Source organism: Mastigoproctus giganteus, chromosome 8 (assembly GCF_048544385.1).
Source record: "Mastigoproctus giganteus isolate SK-2022 chromosome 8, ASM4854438v1, whole genome shotgun sequence".
Lineage (NCBI taxonomy): Eukaryota > Metazoa > Arthropoda > Arachnida > Uropygi > Thelyphonidae > Mastigoproctus > Mastigoproctus giganteus.
In genome coordinates, this window is record NC_143582.1 from 125,425,839 (window position 1) to 125,447,163 (window position 21,325).

Here is a 21,325-nt window from a genome sequence, read left to right on the forward strand (position 1 = left end):
AATATGTATAGTGTTTACCGATGAGCCTTACAATATTTTACATTTTTCGATTATACAATCTCTTCATTGTGGCTTCAAATTTTATTTCTTTAGGGTTATTTGATTTTCCAGCAAAGGATTCCGATAATATTTCCATTTAAATTTTTCACTTTAGCAGTCACTGTATTTCTGTTTATTTGCTCTCATATGCTTCAGTAATCGGATCTCCTTTCTCTTTTAATATTTTAAGTTATGCTATATTTATATAAACATTTTTCATCCCTTCTGAAGTCTATTTTATCTCCTTTGTGATGCAGTTTATTTTGTCCGCCACTGTACAGTGGCGGACTTTGCTGGAAAATCGAATCCTTTGCTGGACAAAATAAATAGCATCACTTATGAATTTTGCAAATATGTTTTGCACTGCATTGTGGGTTGCAGAAATGTTCGAAATGCATTTGTTAGATGGAATATATAACTCTGTGAATGAAATTCAATAAAAACACTCCACCTGATATATCCAATTGCCATAAATATTTTCCCAAAGGGTATAATGCGCAATTAATGGAAATATGAGAAATCATGCAAATGGCAACCACGACAACCAACCAAACATAAATTTTATTGCATTTACGTGTACAAACTGAAATGACAAGTTAACGTAATAGTATCGTAATGTACTGTAACTCAGAAAAATAAGTCCTCAATATTTTGTTGTTCCTCCTCGAGCTGCAATTACAGTCTTGCAACGATCTGGCATAGAGTTAATCAACTTCTGGATATACGGTTGCCCAATTTCGTGGTACCACACCATTACAATGCTGTCCTGCAGCTGAATCTTGCTTGTTGGTTTCTTCTGAGAAATTTTATACGACATTATTTACCAACAATTTTCAATAGGTTCAAATCTGGACTGTTGCCATTACAGTCCAACACTAATTCCAGCATTTCAGAGGTATGACTGCACTTTAAGGAAGAAAAACGAGGGAAAACATTGGTGTAAGTATGTTTTAAGCCTTGTGAGACAAGAAGACAAACTGATCATTAAATCTGAACAGCATAAAACTTACCAATTTTGCTGTGTGGCAAGGTGCTGAGTCCTGTTCAAAAATGCAGTTTTGGACTTCTGTGTGGTGATCCCTAATAACTGGTTTCAGGCACTCCTCCAAGATAGCAGTGTAGGTTTCTGCATTCCCCGTTCCGTTAAAACTTAATTCGCTCACCCCCTTTGCTTGTTATGCATTCCCAGACCATCTGAACGGCGGGGAACTTACAGTCGATGTTATGCAGTCAGGATGGTATGCCTCCGATTTTCGTCTTCTGACATTATCGCTTCCCGTTCGAGCCATGAAGGTTGAACTTCGATTCGTCAGAAAAGATGACGGTGTCCCATTGCTCTTTTGTCCGTGAAACATGCGTTTTAGCCCAAACAAGTCGCTTCTTCCTCATTAGTTGAGTCAACAAATGCGTATTCTTGGGCCGATAGGCATGCAGACCACATTCCTTTGGATAATTGATGCACTTTTTTCAACACCAGAGGCCATTTCAAAGTCTAGTTTTAAATCAGGAGCACTAGCATGGCGATTACGAACCGTTTCAAATATCGATCTGTTACGGCCTAATCCAGGTCTTCTCTTCCCATCACCAGATTCATGCTTCAATTTCAGCACCTGGAATACTGTTGACAGCCTATTTTATCAGCGATAGCACGCGTAGAAAGCCCTTCCTGGGACAGAGCAACAGCTACACTTTTTTTTCTTGGTGCCAACTGAACATATGGAGTCAGGTTTACACCTCCGCAAAACAGGATACTAATGAGCGTGTATACCCTTCGAACGCCGTATTTATAGAAACGGCTGATGCAGTACCTTGCAATTACTCTCTCGTGCAACAGAAGCGTTGTCTGACTCAATACCTTTGCTTTGCAACAAACAAAATGACTGCAATCAAACAATATCTTATACGTTTCTCTAAAAATGTTACTTTTTTTTATGATACAGATTTTTTGTCCACCACTGCATATCAAATTAATATTATATTGTATGATTTTATGTGTTGCGTTAATTTATTGTAAGCCCGTGTATACTGCAAGCAGGTAATTAAAATGGTCTGATTTTAATAAGAAATATTAATTGTACAAATAAGAACTCCCTGTATATTCATACTTGCATATAATCACGATTTCGTTTTGATTGGTAGAATGGTGGGCTCTTTTTTTTTTTTTTTTTTTCTTATATTACAAGCATGGACTATTTGCAACGCGATCTACACGTAAATCGGAAACATCAGAATTTCTGTAAGGTGAACTGTGTGTACTAAGGAACCAGAAAAAAAAAAATTCCTACCTTGCATTCCTTCCTTCTTCACAAGCTGTATTACATACGCAAAATGCGTTCGTGCTTTGCAAATTTTTATAATAAAACCATGCCCACATATGCGCATTATAAAGATAAAATGTACTTTATCGAGAGGAAAAGTAAGTTTCTTTCCACTTTTCTCCTTTCTTCCTCCTTCCCGCCAACTTCCGCTTAGGCTGACTTCAATCTGACTCATCATTGCGTAAACAACTGATATTAGTCTGTAATTTTATTGTTCTGCAGCGCTGTGTGCGTGTGGGCGTAAAACTACTTTCAGCTTTGACAGTTTCTCGTGCAGGTATTTTTAATCGACGTAATAATACAAAGTTTGCACTACGAAAGCAGATATAATTTATGCGCGTAATTTTGCCATACAAGAAAAAACGAGGATAATGAAAATGCATAGGTTGAAGATTGAAAAGATAAAAGAAGATACAGTTGACAATTTTCAGGAAATACGTATGGAGGGAAGTTGTTTCAAAAAACGGAAGTCGAATGAATAAATGAGGAAGAAGAAAAGTTGGACAGTAAAAGGATGTTGACCATTTGCAGCACGTGTTTGGACTTCATTGGAAGAGAGAAGGAGAATTATAGAAGCCAATTCAGAAGAGCAGTGCCCATCGAAGTACCTTTAGAAAAGGCATTCAGCAGAAACGTCTGAGAGTGGAGAGATTGGTAGAGAGGAGTCATTAATTAACCTAATTGCCTTCTTTTTAATGGAATCTAGAAGCTTGAGAGAGCAGTTCTGGGGGCCCCGCCCCATATGTGGGAACAATATTCCATGGTAGGGCGGACTTCCGATTTGTACAGAGTGAACAGCTGTTTGGAAGAAAAGTAACGCCGAGAGCGAAAGAAAAAAAAAACCACTTTTTTGGATGCAGAAGAAGCAATATTTGTGATGTCCTTGTGCCAAGACAGATTAGAAGTCAGGGTAATCCCAAAAGAGATATGTTATCTTGTCTAGAAATCAATGTGTCATCGAAGATAAGTATAGGAGCAGAAGAATCCTTTTTGCGAGATATAAGACGACTGAGTTTTAAAAGGATTGAAATCAACTAAGTTTATCTTTGCCCCACTGAAGAATTACCTGGAGATCAGCATTTAAGGATTTGGCAGTGGATATTCGAGTTTTTGAAGCTGTTCGTGAAGGGCAAAGGTTTCTCAAACTAGAAGGTGGAATGCAATATGCTATCATCAACAAAGCTATGGATAGGATTTCTAGTCAACAGAAGAAGGTCATAGAACATAGTGTTACAGATCATGCGGAACCGTGACTTTGTGACATAATAAAAACTATTTAAAGGCCAGATTGTGTGTGTGTGTGTGTGTGTGTGTGTGTGTGTGTGTGTGTGTGTGTGTGTGTGTGTGTCGCGCGCGCGCAGCGCAGCAGTGTAATGTTCGGTTATGTTCTTCGTCTGGCTACTTATCCTAGGGGCCCGTGGAATACCACCAACCGAGCCAGATAGAAGGTACTTAAGCCCTGGCGTCAACCGAGTTTACCAGGCAGGTCCTCCCCCCCCCCGAAAAAATAAGTTTTTATCGGAAGAGAGCGCGGGGATAACAATTCAAGTTTGGAAGATAGGTGAGGAGTGACAGGAAGACTTCCACCAAGAATTTGAGGGATGGAGCGCGCCTAAAGAAGTTTCACTTCAATAACACCTTTCAGAAAATCGAAAAAGAGTAGCTGTCTTCCCCATGACTGGATTGACTAAGGAGTCCAGTAAAGCACACAATATTTTATCTGAAATGAAGAAATTTATGATTGTGATTTTATTATTATACATGTGACAACTTATAGTTACATACCGTACGTTTAATTGACGCCAATTTTTATTTTATTTTATTTTATTTTATTAATAGCAAGATACACAACAGGTAACCATTAACAGTGCATCTGAGATCAGATCAATAAACATAATAACAATAATGTGAAATCCTACAGGACGATAAACATTGATATAGATTCAAACAATAAAAGCATATGTACAAAAGAGGATTGTATTAAGTTAAGTTACCGGTAAAACAAGTAATAATTAATCCGTTAGAGAATAGAAAAATAATATAACAAATAATAAGCTACAATAATTAGATGTGAGCTAGTCACTTTGAAGTTTAAGAGAAGAGGCAAACTTGTGGATGGAGTTCATCAGTGATTGGGAGTTGTCAAAGAAGTCGATGAGAGAGTCATTTGCTGATTTGCTGATTCTGTTCAGTGGACTGAACTTCATAAAGTCCGTGTTGGCAGAGTCAAGGCGAAACGGTGTAAGGTTCCTGACTTGTCTACAGGGAGCATTGAAGTTTATTTTACTCAGGATATCAGATGCTTCATAAATTCCAGTGATTACTTGGGCTAGAAGGGCGATGTCAGCAGTAACTCTTCTAGTGCACAGAGGCCTCAGATGAAAGTAATCACACAGCAATTCATAATACACTGAGTGATAGAATAGAGGATTGCGGTACGTAAGGTAACGGACAAAATTTTTTTGGACTGCTTCAATTTTGTTAGTTAAAGTCTTTGCGTGAGGATTCCAGATGGGTGAACTGAATTCAAGGATTGGCAGAACAATAGTTTTATAAAGGATAACCGCATATCTGTAGTTTTTGAACTTGTATGTGTTCCGTTTGATGAATCCCAGTGTTTTGAATGCTTTGCTGGTGATTTTAAGGACATGGGCATCGAATTTAGCACTGCTGGAAAAGAGAATCCCCAAGTCGTTAACTTGGTCACACCTTTCGATGATCACAGAGTTAACAGTGTACTCCGTATTCATTAGTTGTGGAGAGCTGCAAGATGAGAAAGAGATTACTTTGCACTTCGAGGGGTTAGCAGACAAGCCATTCAGAGATAGCCACAGAGAGAATTTATTGAGAGCACATTGAAGCTGTTGAGAATTGGTAATCTCCTTCACTGCTGAGTAGATCTTAAGATCATCTGCATAGAGAGCAACTTGAACATTGGAGGTGTAGATGAAAGAAGGAAGATCACTTACGAAAACAATGAAGAGAAGAGGACCTAAGGGAGAGCCTTGTGGTACCCCGCTTAGTGGTATAAAACAGTCTGAGTTCACTTGATCGATGATAACTCTCAAGGAACGATGCGTAATATAGCTGCGTAGCCATGAGAGCAAAGGGTCACGGATACCATATAGCTTAAGTTTTTCCAGAAGTTGTTCGTGCGGGACTTTATCAAATGCCTTAGATATGTCTGTGTAGACTGCATCAACTTGTAGGTGGTTATCAAGAGCTTCCGAGGTGTATTGCCAGAAAGGAAGTAAATTTGTGACTACTGACTTGCCACTGCAGAAACCATGTTGATTCTGATCGATGAAAGGCCTGAAGAATTCGAAGAGATGTTTGTGTACTGCTGTGTCGAAGAGTTTAGCCAGGCTGTTTTGCAAGGTTATGGGTCTGTAATCAGATACGTCATTTTTATCACCTTTTTTGAAAATAGGAACTATATTGACCTGCTTAAAGTGCTTAGGATACTTCCCCAGCCTGAGAGACAAGTTGAAGATCCGCAGTATGAGGGGTTTTAATGTAGTGACAGTCATTTTCCAAAATAAGCCTGGAATGTCATCTGGGCCTCTAGTATAGTCATTTCTCATGCTTTTTAATGCCGTATTTAAATCTTCATCAGTGATAAAGAGGTTAATGAGGATATCATCTTTAACAGGTGTGAAGTCAGGCAATGAGGCAGGTCTCAATGTATCATTTGTTTGAATTCTAGAAAAGTGTTTGGCAAACTCTTGAGCAATACTGAATTCGTCAGATAAGAGAATTCCATCTGCGTTATGGAGTTGTAACTTTCTACTGGTTATATTCTTGTGCTTCATGAAATTCCAGAATGGTTTGATATCTCTGTGAGTAAGCAGACTATCCTGAACTGACTCTGTATACATATTGTAAGAGTTTAATATGAGCGTTTTCACTTCTTTGCGGAGTTTGCTGAATATTTCGTAATATTGGCTGTCACCTGATTGCTTATATTTGTTTCTATAAAATTATTTGGATTTAATTTTATGTATTAATTCGCTGTTATACCAGTGCGGGTAGGTAGAGCGTGTGGTAAGATGGGATTGAGGAACAATGTCAGATATAACTGAGTGGACACAGTTAATCAGGTTGCTGGTGAGCACATCGATGTCATCCATAGCGTCAGCGAGCTGCTTGTCTACGTTTCTTAGAGCTAAGTTGAGCAGAGTCCAGTCAGCCATTCTGAAATTGAATCGTGGAGAACGGGAGCTGCATTTGAAGTTATGAGAGGTCACTGTGATGTCAAAAGTAATTGGCGAATGATCCGAGTGAAATATAGGGTTGTCATTGTGAATATCTATATGAGTAGAGGAAAATATTAGGTCGAGGTAGGCATTTTCTCTGGTTGGAAAATTGCAAATTTGTTCAAGACCATAGCTGTGAAGCATATTAAAGAGAGCCCTAGTCTGCAGTGATGGAGAAGAAGATCCTAAATTGGCCAGTTAACAATTAAAGTCACCCAAAACCATTGCTATGTCGGTAGATTGAATTAGTGTGAAGATAGATTCCAGCGAGCTTTCTAAGTACTGGAGGTCGATATTAGTTAAGGGAGGTGGAAAATAAAGCAATACTATTAAAACTTTTAACTTGCCAAGATGAAGAAGGCAGTATACTGATTCAATATTTGTGAAATTTGATGCAATTTCACAGAGTATATGGTTAGAATGTATAATAGCTACTCCGCCTCCACGAGATCCTCTGTCCTTTCTATGGATTGTATATTGTCCATCTGTAATCTCCTGATCATCAATATTTATGGAGAGCCAGGTTTTAGTGAGCAGGTAAATGTCGTAAATATGTGAGCCTTGGATTGCTCTGAAGTGGTTGCTAATTATACTCCTGCAATTCTGAAGGTAAACACTGAACAGTTGGGATCTGGGGATTCTATAACGAGAGGAGAACGTAGTATGTGTAGATAGCAGGGTATCTGATTGCTATGCCTGTGGAGAAGAGATTTTGGACTCCCTTGATGGTCTGTCCGTGAAGCGTTTTACTAGAGCCCCTGATAAAAGGGATCTTAGATTCAGCACTTTTTCTGTTTGTGATGAAAGGCATGTTATTATAAAAGATGAGTAGGCGGGACACCGTGTCTTCAGAGAACGGACATCTACTCCGAAAACATTCTTCTTTAATTAAGTTGATAAGATCTTCAGATTTAGTGGCGGGTCCAAGTCTAGAAAGAAAAATTCGGTCTTTTGTGGGAATAATTGTGATATTATACTTATGTTTGAGTAACTGAGATTTTTCTGCAGTAGTTACATTCTGTGTTTGATGAGTTTTGGCTGGAAGCTTGGAGGAAGTATCTTGAGATATAGAGGCTTTAACATTTTCTGAAGGTTTGTTCTGTTTTGATCTTTGGTGTGATATTTGAGACTGGCAATCAGAAACAGGTTTACTCACTGTGGCGGCAGATCTACAGACAGGTTTGCAGACCTCATTAGATGTGGCAGCAGTTATTTTTGCATATGTTGCCTTAACTGATGTTGAAGAGGATTTCGCTTGGTGACTCTGAGCTTGTAAAATAGAGGTACAGACAGAACTGTTCCGCAGAGGAGAGCAGGTGGTAGGAGTGGTTCTATTTACATCAGAAGAATCATCTAACAGAGTCTGTTTGGCAATAAATTGCTCTGTTGAATGACTTGAATCATGAATGTTAGCAGGCTTGGGCAAATTAATATTTGCAGCAGTAGAAGTATTGAGGCCGGTGGAAGGTGAAGATCTGGTCTCAATACTGAGGGCATCGTCAGGTAATGAAGAATTCCTATTCACTTTGAGCCCATTAGTTTCAAGAGTAGGTTCAGAATTCTTCCTAGCTTCCCTTATGTGGCAAGACATAACTGATATGAGATTTTTAATTTGGGCGTTAATGTGAAATTTCAGCCTGTTGATTAGTTAATATTGTTTTTATACCACAAATCTCCGTGGATAGCTCGCAGTTTCCTTCATTGAGTGTATTAGAATCCAGGAGAATATCAGATTTTGCAGTATGAGGTACGCTGATTAGCTGAGTTTGAATGAGGATTTTCTGCATAGTATTAAAGAGTAGTTCCTGGAATTCAGTTGATTGCAGAATACAAAAGGTTGGATTCAGAGTTTCCGTTGGGAAGGAGTTAGCGCTGAGATCTTCTGACAGCACAGATATGTGTTTGAGTTGATGCATCTGAGAGTTGATGTGACCCCAAAGACAACAAAGAAGGATTAGAGGCTTCATCCACGTACGATTCAGAGTCGGTATTTCTAGTTATTGGCACGATATTTGTCTAAAATGAACTAGAGTACGGCATTTCAACTTTGTTAGCGGAAGAGGAGGAAAGTGACTCAGGTTCCGTGCTGTTTGGCGTTGCAACAGTTATAGGGCTTTTCTGAGAATTACTGAGTCGACATCTATCACAACAGAATGATTTCCGCCGACTTTTATTTAATTTTTTCAGGTCAGAATGGGTACAGTCATTGCATATTAATTGTTTGCACTCAATACAATGGACAATGGGGTCAGAGTTGGTCCCACAGATGGTGCAGACTCTAGAATTTTGACAGAAGGTAGTATTTGTCATATTGAATTCAGTTACTGTAGTGTTACTAGATAATTTAATATCACCACAGTTGTGGTTTAGCAAGCAGTTGGCACTGTGACCAGCCGGTCGCCTTAGTTGTTCCGCAGTGGAATCCACAGGTAGCTGGGGTCTAAGTAGGGAGGGAAGAACAGAGCGGCTAGGCAAAACTCTAATGCCTGGTCAAGGTCAAGTGTCTGTTGGACACATGTATAAGTTGAACTACAAGATAATGGCTGAAAGCGCTTGTATGGAGTAGCAGAATGAACATGCAGAAATTCATTTAATACATATCTGTTGTCCGTTCAAATAATAAAGTACTTTCACCTGGCAATCCAAGGGCCTATCCTTATGCGGTGGCACTAATAGGAACTTAATACTTTAATTAAAAAAACACACAAATCAAGAAAAGTTTACGGAGCACATCATACAGACAGCCGGACACAATTGTCCCCAATCACAAAAGGTTTTAATTTTTTTTGCCCAGGATATATATATACAATTACAAATATTTGAATAACATTTAAAATAGTTGGAAACTGAATCTTTCGCAATAAAAATAAAATAAAAGCAAACATCTTATTTTTATTTAATTTTTATTGCGAAAGATTCAGTTTCCAACTATTTTAAATGTTATTCAAATATGTATAATTATATCACATGACAGTAGTGGGCTGATTTGCTAACGCTGCGTCTCTGCTGCCATCCATAGTTCATTATTCGTCTATATAATCTGGTTAAGATTACTTTTTGTCAGTGGTGTGGCTTTGCACTGGAGTGCTCGTAGCTGTTCTATTTTTAATTTTCGCCGCGTTAGGACCACCGCTATTCAAGTCCTCTGTATTGGCGGTTCGATCTGGGGATCGGGTGGCGGACTGATCTTTCGATCGACTCGCCTTTGTGCGGCTATTTGTCTAGCGATCGAAATGCATCGATTCCCTGATCATTATTGGCCTCGTGGTCCTCTGTTGAGATGGGGTGTGATGGTCAGTCTATTTTTGGTTTATTTTATTGTAGTGTGAAATATCACCAACATTACTGTTGGTGATATTTCACATAAATTTGGACTCGGTACCCGTCAGAGGGGGCGCCGTTAAATTTCTATTTAATTGGCATTCGAAATTTAATGGATTATTATCTTTACATTTAGATGTTCTAAATTATCTTGGAGAGTTTCTGCTGCAATATTTACTCTTGTTATCCCTCTCTTCCCTCCCTGTTGGTTTACCGTTATGTTTAATTTTGGTTATTTGCGCTGTTGTCTTGCCATACTGCTGGCATTATCTTTAATTCCTATTCTAATTTATTTTTATGGTCATATATATATATATATTACAAAGTAAAAATGAATGCACAAGGTATAACACATTACGAATTTAAATTTACTATTGCACATTCAGCGAAATACACCATTCTTTGTTCTTAATAGTATACTTCATAACTGGATTGGCATAATTGCAACACCATGGTACCTGCCCACCCACCGACGATAGGACAACAAGTCTTGAAACGGTGCTGTCTGGGTGGTGGTATCCGCCGAGAATAAGTAACAGTAGTCTTCTCCGTTGGTGAAGCGTTACTTATTCTAGGTAGTGCAATGTCATTGTAACTCGTTGTGAAGGTAATCACAATATGAGATATAATTAGGATCAGTGTTTCCGGCGAATACGTTCGAACCATATAACTCCCTGGGAATTGATTCTTCACCTTTGTGCAGCTCAAAGCGCTAGACTGGACATCCTGAAAGAAGCATATAAACTAGAACTATTGACTTTCACAGTTTTGAAATTGCAGTGTCTGAGTTAACTTACTTGTAAATACGTGTTTTCCTTTCTTTTAAATTCAGTCACAGTAGTCGCCTTGAATATTTATAATATCTTGAATATTTATTTATAATCGCCTTGAATATTTATAGCGAGGTGCCCACTGATGAGGAAATAAAAAAAATGCTAATAATAATAATAATAATAAATCGATGCCATTCATTAAAATTTACTATTACGAACAAAGAATGGTGTATTTCATTGAATGTTCAATATACAGTGGCGGACAAAATAAACTGCATCACTCCAAGATAATTTAGAACATCTAAATTTTGCAAATAATGTGTTTTGCGCTGCATTGTGGGTTGCAGAAATGTTCGAAATGCATTTGTTAGATGGAATTATATCTATGTGAATGAAATCCAATAAAAAGACTCCATCTGATATACCTAATTGCCATAAATATCTTCCCAAAGGGTAAAATGCGTGATTAATGGAAATATGAGAATTCATTCAAATGGCAATCATGACAACCAAACATACATTTTATTGCATTTACTTGTACAAACTGGAATGACAAGTTAACCTAATACTATTATGTACTGTAAATCAGCAAAACAAGTCCTCAACATTTTACTGTTCCTTCTCGAGCTGCAATTACAGCCTTGCAACGATCTGGCATAGAGTATACAGGGTGTCTCAAAAATATTGGTACAAACCTTTAGGGAAAGTAGGTAACATCTAAAGGAATGTGAATCGCATAGAAACCCATAACCGGAAACGTCACGGGGGAAGTAGTAGCAGAGGCACAAGAAGCAGAAATGACACAAGACAGTAATTAGTGGCAGACATTTATTTGACATAATAACAATGGACATATTAACAATGGAGTAAGAGATGCATGCATTTCATGATGTTACAACAGATGCTCGAAGATTCCACCAACAGACGCGATGCATGCGTGACACCGACGCAGCATAGATTATCGGACACGGTCGAACACACCTGGAGTTTTTTGTCAGTAGCAGCAGCAGCAGCGCAGACGAGATCCATTTCCGTCTCCACAGGCGATTCATACATGATAGATTTGAGGCCCCCCCCACAGAAAGAAATCAAGGCTCGATAAATCAGGCGAGCGTAGGGGCCAGGCAACGGGTCCACCACGGCCAATCCATCGACGCCCAAAACGCCTATTCAAATGGTCACGAACACAACTTCCATAATGGGCAGGCGCCCCGTCATGTTGAAACCAAATGTTGCGTCTCACATTTGATGGAACATCGTCAAGTAACCCTGGTAGAACTGGTTCAAGAAAGATCCGATATTTAGCGGAGTTTATGCGGGATGGTAACAGGTATGGACCGACTAAGCAGTCACCGACCATACCTGCCCACACATTTATTGCGAAGTGATGTTATGCCGCATGGGGGGGGGGCGCACACCGTGTGGGTTGTCATGAGCCCACGCATGAGCATTGTGCCGATTGAATAAGCCTTCCCTAATGAAATAAGCCTCATCCGTGAACAAAACATAGGAAAATTCAAGTCTTGAACACTTTCTTGGAGAAACCACTGCGCAAAAGCCACACGTGCAGGATGATCTTGGGGGAGCAGTAACTGAACCCTTTGGAGATGAAAGGGGTGTAAGGAATCGTCGTGCCAGACACTCTGTACCCTGCAACGAGACACTCCTTAGGCAGAGGCAACGGCACGTGTGCTGGTAGTAGGATTATTCTGGACGGCATTCAACACACTTTCTTCCATGGCGGGAGTTCGCGTCTAACGTGGTCTGACCGCATTACTCCTGTTACCTTTAAATGACCCATAATCGCACAAATTTTGATGCACACGCGCAATCAAACGGTGGTCCGATACATGTCTGTCTGGGAAGCGTTCTCCATAAATTCGTTGAGCGGCTCGTCCATTGCCCTCTGCTAATCCATACACTAGCAGAGGGCAATGGACGAGCCGCTCAACGAATTTATAAATATTGACGACTACTGCTTGAATGAGTAAACCAGAAATTTTCCCTCTCGCCAACTGATGAACAGCGCCGTGTACCGACTTACGGTGACGTTTCCGGTTATGGGTTCCTATGCGATTCACATTCCTTTAGATGTTACCTACCTCCTCTAACCGTTTGTACCAATATTTTTGAGACACCTTGTATCCAACTTCTGGATATACGGTTGCCCAATTTCGTGGTACCACACCATTACAATGCTCTCCTGCAGCTGAATCTTATTTGTTGGCTTCTTCTGAGCAATTTTAGACGACATTCTGTACCAGCAATTTTCAATGGTGTTCAAATCTGGATTGTTGCCATTACAGTCCAACACTAATGCCAGCATTTCTGAGGTGTGACTCACCTTAAGGGAGAAAAACGAGGGAAAATCTTGGTTTACACCAAAGTTTTAAGCCTTGTGAGACAAGAAGACAAACTGATCATTAAATCTAAACTTAGCATAAAACTTACCAATTTTGCTGTGTGGCAAGGTGCTGAGTCCTGTTGAAAAATGCAGTTTTGGACGTCCGTGTGGTGATCCCTAATAAAGGGTTTCAAGCGCTCCTCCAAGATAGCAGCGTTGGTTTCTGCATTCACCGTTCCTTTAATAAACTTAATTCGCCCAACCCCTTTGCTTGTTATGCATCCCCAGACCATCTGACCTGCAGGGAACTTGACAGTTGGTGTTATGCAGTCAGAATGGTATGCCTCCGATTTTTGTTCTTCTGACATTTAGCTTCCCATTCGAGCTATGCAGGTTGAATTGCAGTGACCATGAGGCAATTTCTTTCTCAGTCTCGTCCCTGAGTTTCGAGTATCTGTGTTCCTGATTTCGTTCATTTCTCAATCAATAATATTAATTGGGACATATTTAAATACCCTGTAAATGCTGATTTCTCCAAATTGACTAACTCTCATTTAGACGCTATGTCTGTGACTGAAGCTGCGACACAGATTCAAAAAATTCTGATGAATGCATCATATAAATCATCTAGAAAGAAACGTTTCAATTCCAGAACTTGTTCCTGGTGGTCGTCAGAATTATCTTCGCTTCTGAAACAGGTCCACCACGCTCGACGCACATATCAGCGTAATCGTCATTTGTCTCAGGCTGATGTCCGCACCTTTTATAATTGTTACATTGGTCTCAAGAAACCATATGCGAAGGCGATTGCTACCAGAAAGAAGGAAACATGGACAGAATTTGTGCACAACTCTGGTAATGCAGACCCGTGGGGACCAGTTTATAAAATTGTAAGAAAGAAATTGTTTACACAAGAAGTGTATGGATCGATCGCATACAACGGCTTGGAGACCATTAACTGGACGGATTCTGTAAACATTATTCTAGATAATCTTTTTCTACAGGAAGATATGTGCTCTGATTCTGATTTTCACACTAATATTCGTTCTGCCAATGCTTTGTATGTTTCTTCAATGAAGACTGAGTCTTTTAGTGCCATCGAGTTGGACACAGCGGACAAGCAAGTGAAAGTTAAGAAATGCCCAGGAATGGACAAGTTGGAGAGTACCCTTTATTATGCGCCTCGCCAAGATTAAACCCAGTATACTTTTACAACTTTTCAATAAATGTTTAGATACTGGAACTTTCCCGGATATGTGGAAGACTGTCCTTATCAAGCTGATTAGGAAACTAGACAAGGCCCCCCCTCAGGAACCGAGGTCTTATCGGCCTATAGCCTTATTGGCCAACCTTGGTAAGCTACTAGAACGTTTAATTGCCCTGCGATTAAACAACTTGTTATTGGAACGAGGACTAATTGCGCCTAATCGATATACGGATTCACTCCTGAAAGGTCCTGCGAGGACGACCATGTTGACTTCATTTCTTCAGTTGAACGCTCCAGTTTCAAGTATACTCTTGCTGTCTTTATTGACTTAGAGGGTGCTTTTGATTCCCTTTGGTAGGAAAGTGCACGCGAACGTTTACGTCATGCCGAATGTTCCCAGAAACTTTATCTTTTAATTAAGAGCTATTTTTCCAACAGATTTATCACCGTCAGATCTAAGTACAGACAAATTTTGCGTCAGGTCTTTCGAGGGTGTCCTCAAGGCTCCATTTTGGGACCGCTTTTCTGGAACTTTGTTTTGCAAGGTTGGATTACCCGAACCTTTGACAATGTGAAAATCATCGCATATGCCGATGATTTGAAGGTCCTTGTTAGTGGCAATTCAAGATCGTCAATTGAAGTACCTGCTGGGAAAGTTTTATCTGATCTTCAACAATGGACAGTTTAAAATAAATTAAAAATTAGTCCTACCAAGACAAAAATTATGGTCTTTGACTCTAAATTGTCCGTCGACCACCAAGAGTTAAAATAAACAATACACAAATACCTCTAGTAACGGAAATTAAACTTTTGGGAATAACTATTTACAGGAAGTTAAATTTTCTCCCTTATTTATCCAATCTGCGAATTAAAATCAGATATTTCACGGGCGCTCTTGTCAGAGTTTCTAGAACTGAGTGGGGTCTTTCTAGAAGTTCTTTAAGAATTTACTATAACTCTGTGTTTCTCCCTATGGTTGCTTATGCTGCTGGCGCTTGGTTCCATAGGGTGCGGACTGTACAATTTCAATCAAATTTGATGTGAATCCAGCGTACAATGTTACTTTTCATTTTGAAGATTTGTTGAACGGTTTCAACACCTACTTTGCAGGTTTTAGCTGGGACATTACCACTCGATCTCTATGTAATGTTGAGGCTTATGTTATCGCCTGAAACGTCAGGTTCCCACTCAGATCCTTGGAATTTCTATTAACACTAAGTCGATGTTAAAGCTGAACGACAAAGAATTTGGCAAGAGTTGGTCAATTTGTGGCAGAGTAGGTAGGACAGCACAACACTGGGTAGTTTAACAAGTAAGTTTTTTCCTGAAGTTGACTCTCTTATGGATAAAAAAGCTACAGTCTAGTTTAGTCTTGACTTGTTTACCTCCTATTTATCATCAGGACATGGATTATTAAATTAGAAACTGTTTAAATTTCGCTCGTCTCTTATGGAACTCTGTCATTGTGGCGGTGTGGAAGACTGGCAGCATGTGTTGTACTCTTGTCCCTCATACAGTGAATTTCGGGTAACTCTGCAGAATGCAATTCCCAACTTTTCATCAGGATTGGAACCTAATTTTGTATTAAAAGGCCACCAGTTACCGCACCTTTCGGGATTTTGCTAAGGCAGCCTTCAATAAAAGGCTTTCAATTCTTTCTGCAGTGACTGCACCTGCGAATGTCTGAAATTCAGCTCAAGACTCTCCACCTTCACTACAATGACGTCCATTTGATCTACAATTTTGGACTTGTGTGTGTGGTTTTTTTTTTTTTTTTTTTTTTGCAACTCTACAAGTGTCCTACAGCTCAATTTAACGATGACAATTTCTGCGCTCCTGAAATTGCTCGGCTGGTTGTTAACTGACTGTGACTGTTATCGGTGATTGACTGACTGTGACTTTGCTACTGATGATTGCAGGGCTTACTGGACGCCACATTTAACCTAAGTTGTTTATAAGCTTTGTGCCTGCTACGGTGCTAAAATGCTTCTGTAAAGTTTTGTCGGTTAAATGGTACTGGCCTCGGTGTTTTTCTTATTTTGATTGGGGATAATTATCCTTAATTATTATTTTTTTTTGATCTTGCATATAACCTTTAAGGTTAATCTTGTACACGGTATTTATTAATTTTTGTGTAGTTGTTAAGATATATATTTTTTTAACAATTTTTGGCTCGAACTTTGTTGGGCTCTTGGTGTCCTTCTCTTCTTCTGGCTGGTAGACCCCGGTCTACCTTCCCGTGGTGATGGTGGCGCGTTTCCGAACTGCTGATTCCGGGTAACCAAACAGCCAGTTTCATTTCTGGCCATTTCTACAGAATCCTGTATTTTAAAAGTGAAACGAGGCGGAGATGAACTAACGTTCCAGCTGCCGCCCTACACAAATACATGCAGATTGAATTTCGATTCGTCAGAAAAGATGACGTGCTCTTTTGTCCATGAAACATACTTTTAGCCCAAGCAAGTCGCTTCTTCCTCATTTGTTGGGTCAACAAAGGCTTCTTCTTGGGCCGATAGGCATGCAGACCACATTCCGAAAGCCGTCTTTGGATAGCTCGTGCACTTGTTTCAACACCAGAGGCCATCTCAAAATCCACTTTTAGATCAGGAGCATTAGCATGGCGATTACGAAGACATAGCCGTTTCAAATATCGATTTTGGGAAGGCGTAGTCACTCTCTTAAGGCCTGATCGAGGTTTTCTCTTCACATCACCGATTTCACGCTTTAATTTCAGCACCCGGGATACTGTTGACTGGTCGCAGCCTATTTTATCAGCGATAGAAAGTCCTTCCTGAGACAGAGCAACAGCTACACTTTTTTTTCCTTGGTGTCAACTGAACATAAGGTGCCATGTTTACACCTCCGCAAAATAGGATACTAATGAGCATGTATACCCTTCCAACACCTTATTTATAGATACGGCTGATGAAATACCTAGCAATTACTGTCTGATGCAATAACTTGCAATTACTGTCTGATGCAATAGAAGTGTTGTCTGATGCTTTACTTTGCGACAAACAAAATGACTGCAATCAAACAATGTCTTATAAGTTTCATTACAAATGTTACTTTTTTTTAAGGTGATGCAGTTTTTTTGTCTCCCACTGTAGACCACTACTTGTATTGTAGCCTTACAGGTTCTTTTGGGAAAACTACCAGTACATTATGAGATCTAATACAGACACATGAATTATCATCTGAAAAAAGCACACCTTATTTCCTTGCAAGATGTGTAACTTGATTTGAGTGTTTCTCTGGCTTTTGACAGCGTTCCATCTACATTGAAAAGTGGCAAAGAGATTGGAATACCTCAGATCTTGGTAGAGTGAAAAGAGAATTTTTAACCTTTAGTTAGAGAGTTCAAGAAGAAAGAATTTTTATGGTTTTCTCCAGGATTGCATGGCACATTCCTGCTGTTGGGTCATGGACTTCTCACAGACTATTTCTATTAGACAGTAACAATGTTCCGTTATGCACTGAAAGGACAGAATTCATGGGGTTCCTGGGCAACCCACCGCTTGCAGGTATATAGGTACACTGCATTCACGTAGACGGTAATTTGATGTCAGTGTGGATAAACGTTGTGAGTTAACCGGCTTTAAAAGAGGGATGATAGTGGGTACCCGACGCACGGTTCTCTCTATCGCGGAGACGGTATAGAAATTGAACTATCCCCGTTCGACAGTATCAAGAGTGTATCTGGAATACGCCATTTCCGGAATAACATCGTATCGTGGACAGCGCTACAGGCAGAGAAAGGTGGTGGATGAACTTGGCCGTCGACGTCTGTCTCGCATTGCTTCAGCCAACCGGAAAGCGACAGTGGCACAAATCACTGCCGACTTCAACGAGGGAGGTGCCAGAACGTCTCCACCAAGACCAGGCGATCATTAGCTGCAATAGGTTATGAGAGCCGCTGACCCACCAGAGTCCCATTGCTAACAGCACGACACAGGACTCTACGCCTCAACTGGGCGAAAGAACATCGGCACGGGACCTTGGATTATTGGACGGGTCTCTTGGTCCGATGAGTCCCGTTCCAGTTTTTTTTTTTTTTTTTTTTTTTTGAGCGGACGGGAGGGTGCGTATCTGGCAGAAACCGCACGAAGCTATGCATCCGTCGTAGCCTCGTGCGTTTTCCGCCAGATACGCATCCGTCATAACTTATCAACAAGGAACTCTTCAGGCAGGTGGACGGTCGGTAATGGTCTGAGGTGTGTTCAACTGGCACACGTTGATGTCTGGTACGTTTATATGCATTTTTGAACGGTCCAGGTTACGTGTCCATCCTTGCAGACCAACTGCGTCCGTTTATAGTCATCGTGCACCCACAGGACAATGGACTCTTCCAGCAGGACAAAGCGCCTCCCCACTGAGCCGTGGTGACTAGAACATGATTCGAAGAGCATTCAGCAGAATTTACCACCATGGAATGGCCTCCCCGTTCATCGGACATGAACCCTGTGGAGCATTTTTGGGATGCTGTGGAAAGGTCCGTTCGAGCTTTGGATCCTCCAGTCAGGAATGCAACGAAATTGTGGACAGCGGTGCAGCAAGCATGGATGGAAATACCTGTAGAACGCTTTCGTGAACTAGTGGACTTAGTGCCTCGACGTGTGACTGCCCTTATTTGGGCGAAAGGTGAGCCTATCCGTTGCCAGGCAGATATCCCATGGTTTCTGTCCACTCAGTGTATATTAGAATAAAGTGTTAGAATAATAAACGTTTTAAATTGGGACTGTCTCCTACTGCACTTTGTCTGTTCAGTAGGAGACAGTCTGCTGGGGCTAAAGAGAACGTGGATCATATCTTACTTGACTGTCACTACTATTTCGACTATAGACAAGAAGTTCAACTTATTTCAGGACTCTTCACTAGTGAAAAGAAATCCTTACTTGTTCAATTTCAGGTTGCATTTAATGCTTTAATTGATTTGCTCCACGTGTCTTCAAAAGGAGAGATGAACTTCAATCAGTTAACTCAAGATAGACTGCTCTTCTTGTGACTCTGTACCGCAGAGTTGGTGTACTGAAAAGTTATTTCTAACTACAACTTCTCACAGTGACTACTTCTAATAGATGGTAACAATGTTCTGTTATATAAAGATTCTTGGGAAAGGTACTCCAGTGGATTTTCTTTTTCGGACTTGTATTGTCTGGTGAACTGTTGAAGCTGTCTTGGACTTGCTATTGATTGTACATAGCGTATATATTTGCTAATACTGAATCATGCCCTAATAATGGAGTGTGATGGGATGAAATTTGGTCCATGATCTTTGGACTCTTTCTTCAAAGAACTGTTTCCTGATAGCAGGATTGGATTTTTAGTAAGAAGCCAGGCGCCGGTTACACAACAGCACAGAGCACAAAATACTACACGCATATATCCGGATTTGGTGCAAACTTCACCATAAGAAGTATAAAAACGGCTGATGGGGGAAACTCGGAGGTCCTCAACGACTATAGTTAAATACTTATAATGAATGTAGGCGGCCATCCATACTAGGAGTTCGCTCCTTGAATCTGCTTAATTGTCGGGGAGGGAGGGGCAGATATACAAGATAGATTTGGAAGTTGATGGGATCCTTTCTGAACGTTGAGCATAGATTTTCAAACTTATCCGATTGGCTCATCTGATTTCTGAGTTGTTTGTAGCTCGACAAGTATAGCAAGGCTACCCCTCCGCCACGCCAGCCATCTCTGCAGTTACGGAAGCTGAACTATTACATCTAGTTGTCTTCCGTGTTGATAACTAGGTTTCAATTAAGAAAATGGACTGACATTCATGTACAAGACGGTGTGAATAACATATGGGTACCACAAAGTAGCAAGTTGGCTGATGCTGAGGTAGCACTGCCAAGGGCGGACTGGCCATAAGACTTACTGGTGAAATCCCGGTGGGCCGGAGACCGATGAAGGCCGGTGTGATTTTGGCCATGAACACTAGTATGAGGCCGCTACAAATTTTCCCCGGTAAGAATTTTTGACCGAGTCCGCCTCTGAGCATTGCTGTAACAATGTTGCCTGTTAGCTGCCCCGGAGTATAAAAACCAACCTTTAAAATGCTTTGTAATTTATCACTGCCGTCATCATTTAACAAATGGAAGGTTAGTCCTTAATTGTGACATAACTAAGGAAATGTTAATTACTTCTAATCATTTTCATTCAAACTGATTCTTGTCTGACAAATGTAACTCGTATATTATTTCATGTGCGTGCTTGTTTTACTGAGATAATCAAGGCCATTGGGGCGTGTCAGTAAATGGGGTGTATTCTAAATGTTGCTTTGTCTTTTTTTTGCTTGATGAAAATCCCGAGTTTTCCGGGAAGGAAAACTGCAATTTTTCTTTCATATGTGGGGAAATGTTTCAGAATGCTCTGCCATTGAATACAGTTATTACTCGCCAGTGCAAATTACTAGAAGATGGATTTCAGAAGAATTGTGAAATCTTGCGAAATAATGGGGGATTTCATTGCCGATGCGAAAGAGTAATCACAAATGGTAATGCACGCGGCGATTTGGTTTGTTGAGATGATTTAACGCAAACCAAAGTACAGTGTTTATTCATTACAAATGTGTAATTTGATAATCGTGTAATCTTTACTTTTTGAAATTCGCGTCATTTCTGAATGCCCGTTTCGAGGGGGTTGTGAAAGACAGATTTTACCTCATTTTTTAACCGCGAAACCCTCGTCCGAGACCACTAACTCCAATGTGTTATGAAACAAATTATCTGTTTGTGCAGTTATTAAATGAATTTAAATATGTATGAAGTGTACACTAGAAATTGCGCAAATTTTTTCTCGTCTGCGCAAACATGTTTGAGCACAATGCGATAGAATTAGTTAATTGGTGAAATAGTTAATGCTGCTTCAGTGCCAATACGAATGCGCGAGCACAGATACTAGCTGATTTGGTGACTGATTTCGATGTAAATGATTAAATGGCGACTAAGTGCACGTAATATCTTCGGTGCCAATGTTTGATTTGATAAGCCTGCAGCCTTTTCCTTTTGTAGCATTAACGTCATTTGTGAAGACTTGTTTCAAGGACAAAGGACATGCTGA

The 21,325-nt window shown here is 40.2% G+C and overlaps 1 protein-coding gene across 1 annotated transcript in view; it reads right to left on the bottom strand.

Moving 5' to 3' along the window:
• Window positions 1-2,388, bottom strand: part of LOC150081802 (SEC14-like protein 2) — a 99,049-nt gene extending 96,661 nt beyond the window's left edge. The window contains exon 1 of the mRNA XM_090379681.1: window positions 2,325-2,388. The gene's annotated coding sequence lies outside the window, so the exon portion shown is untranslated. The remainder of the gene's footprint in view (window positions 1-2,324) is intronic.
• Window positions 2,389-21,325: the final 18,937 nt, after the last annotated feature.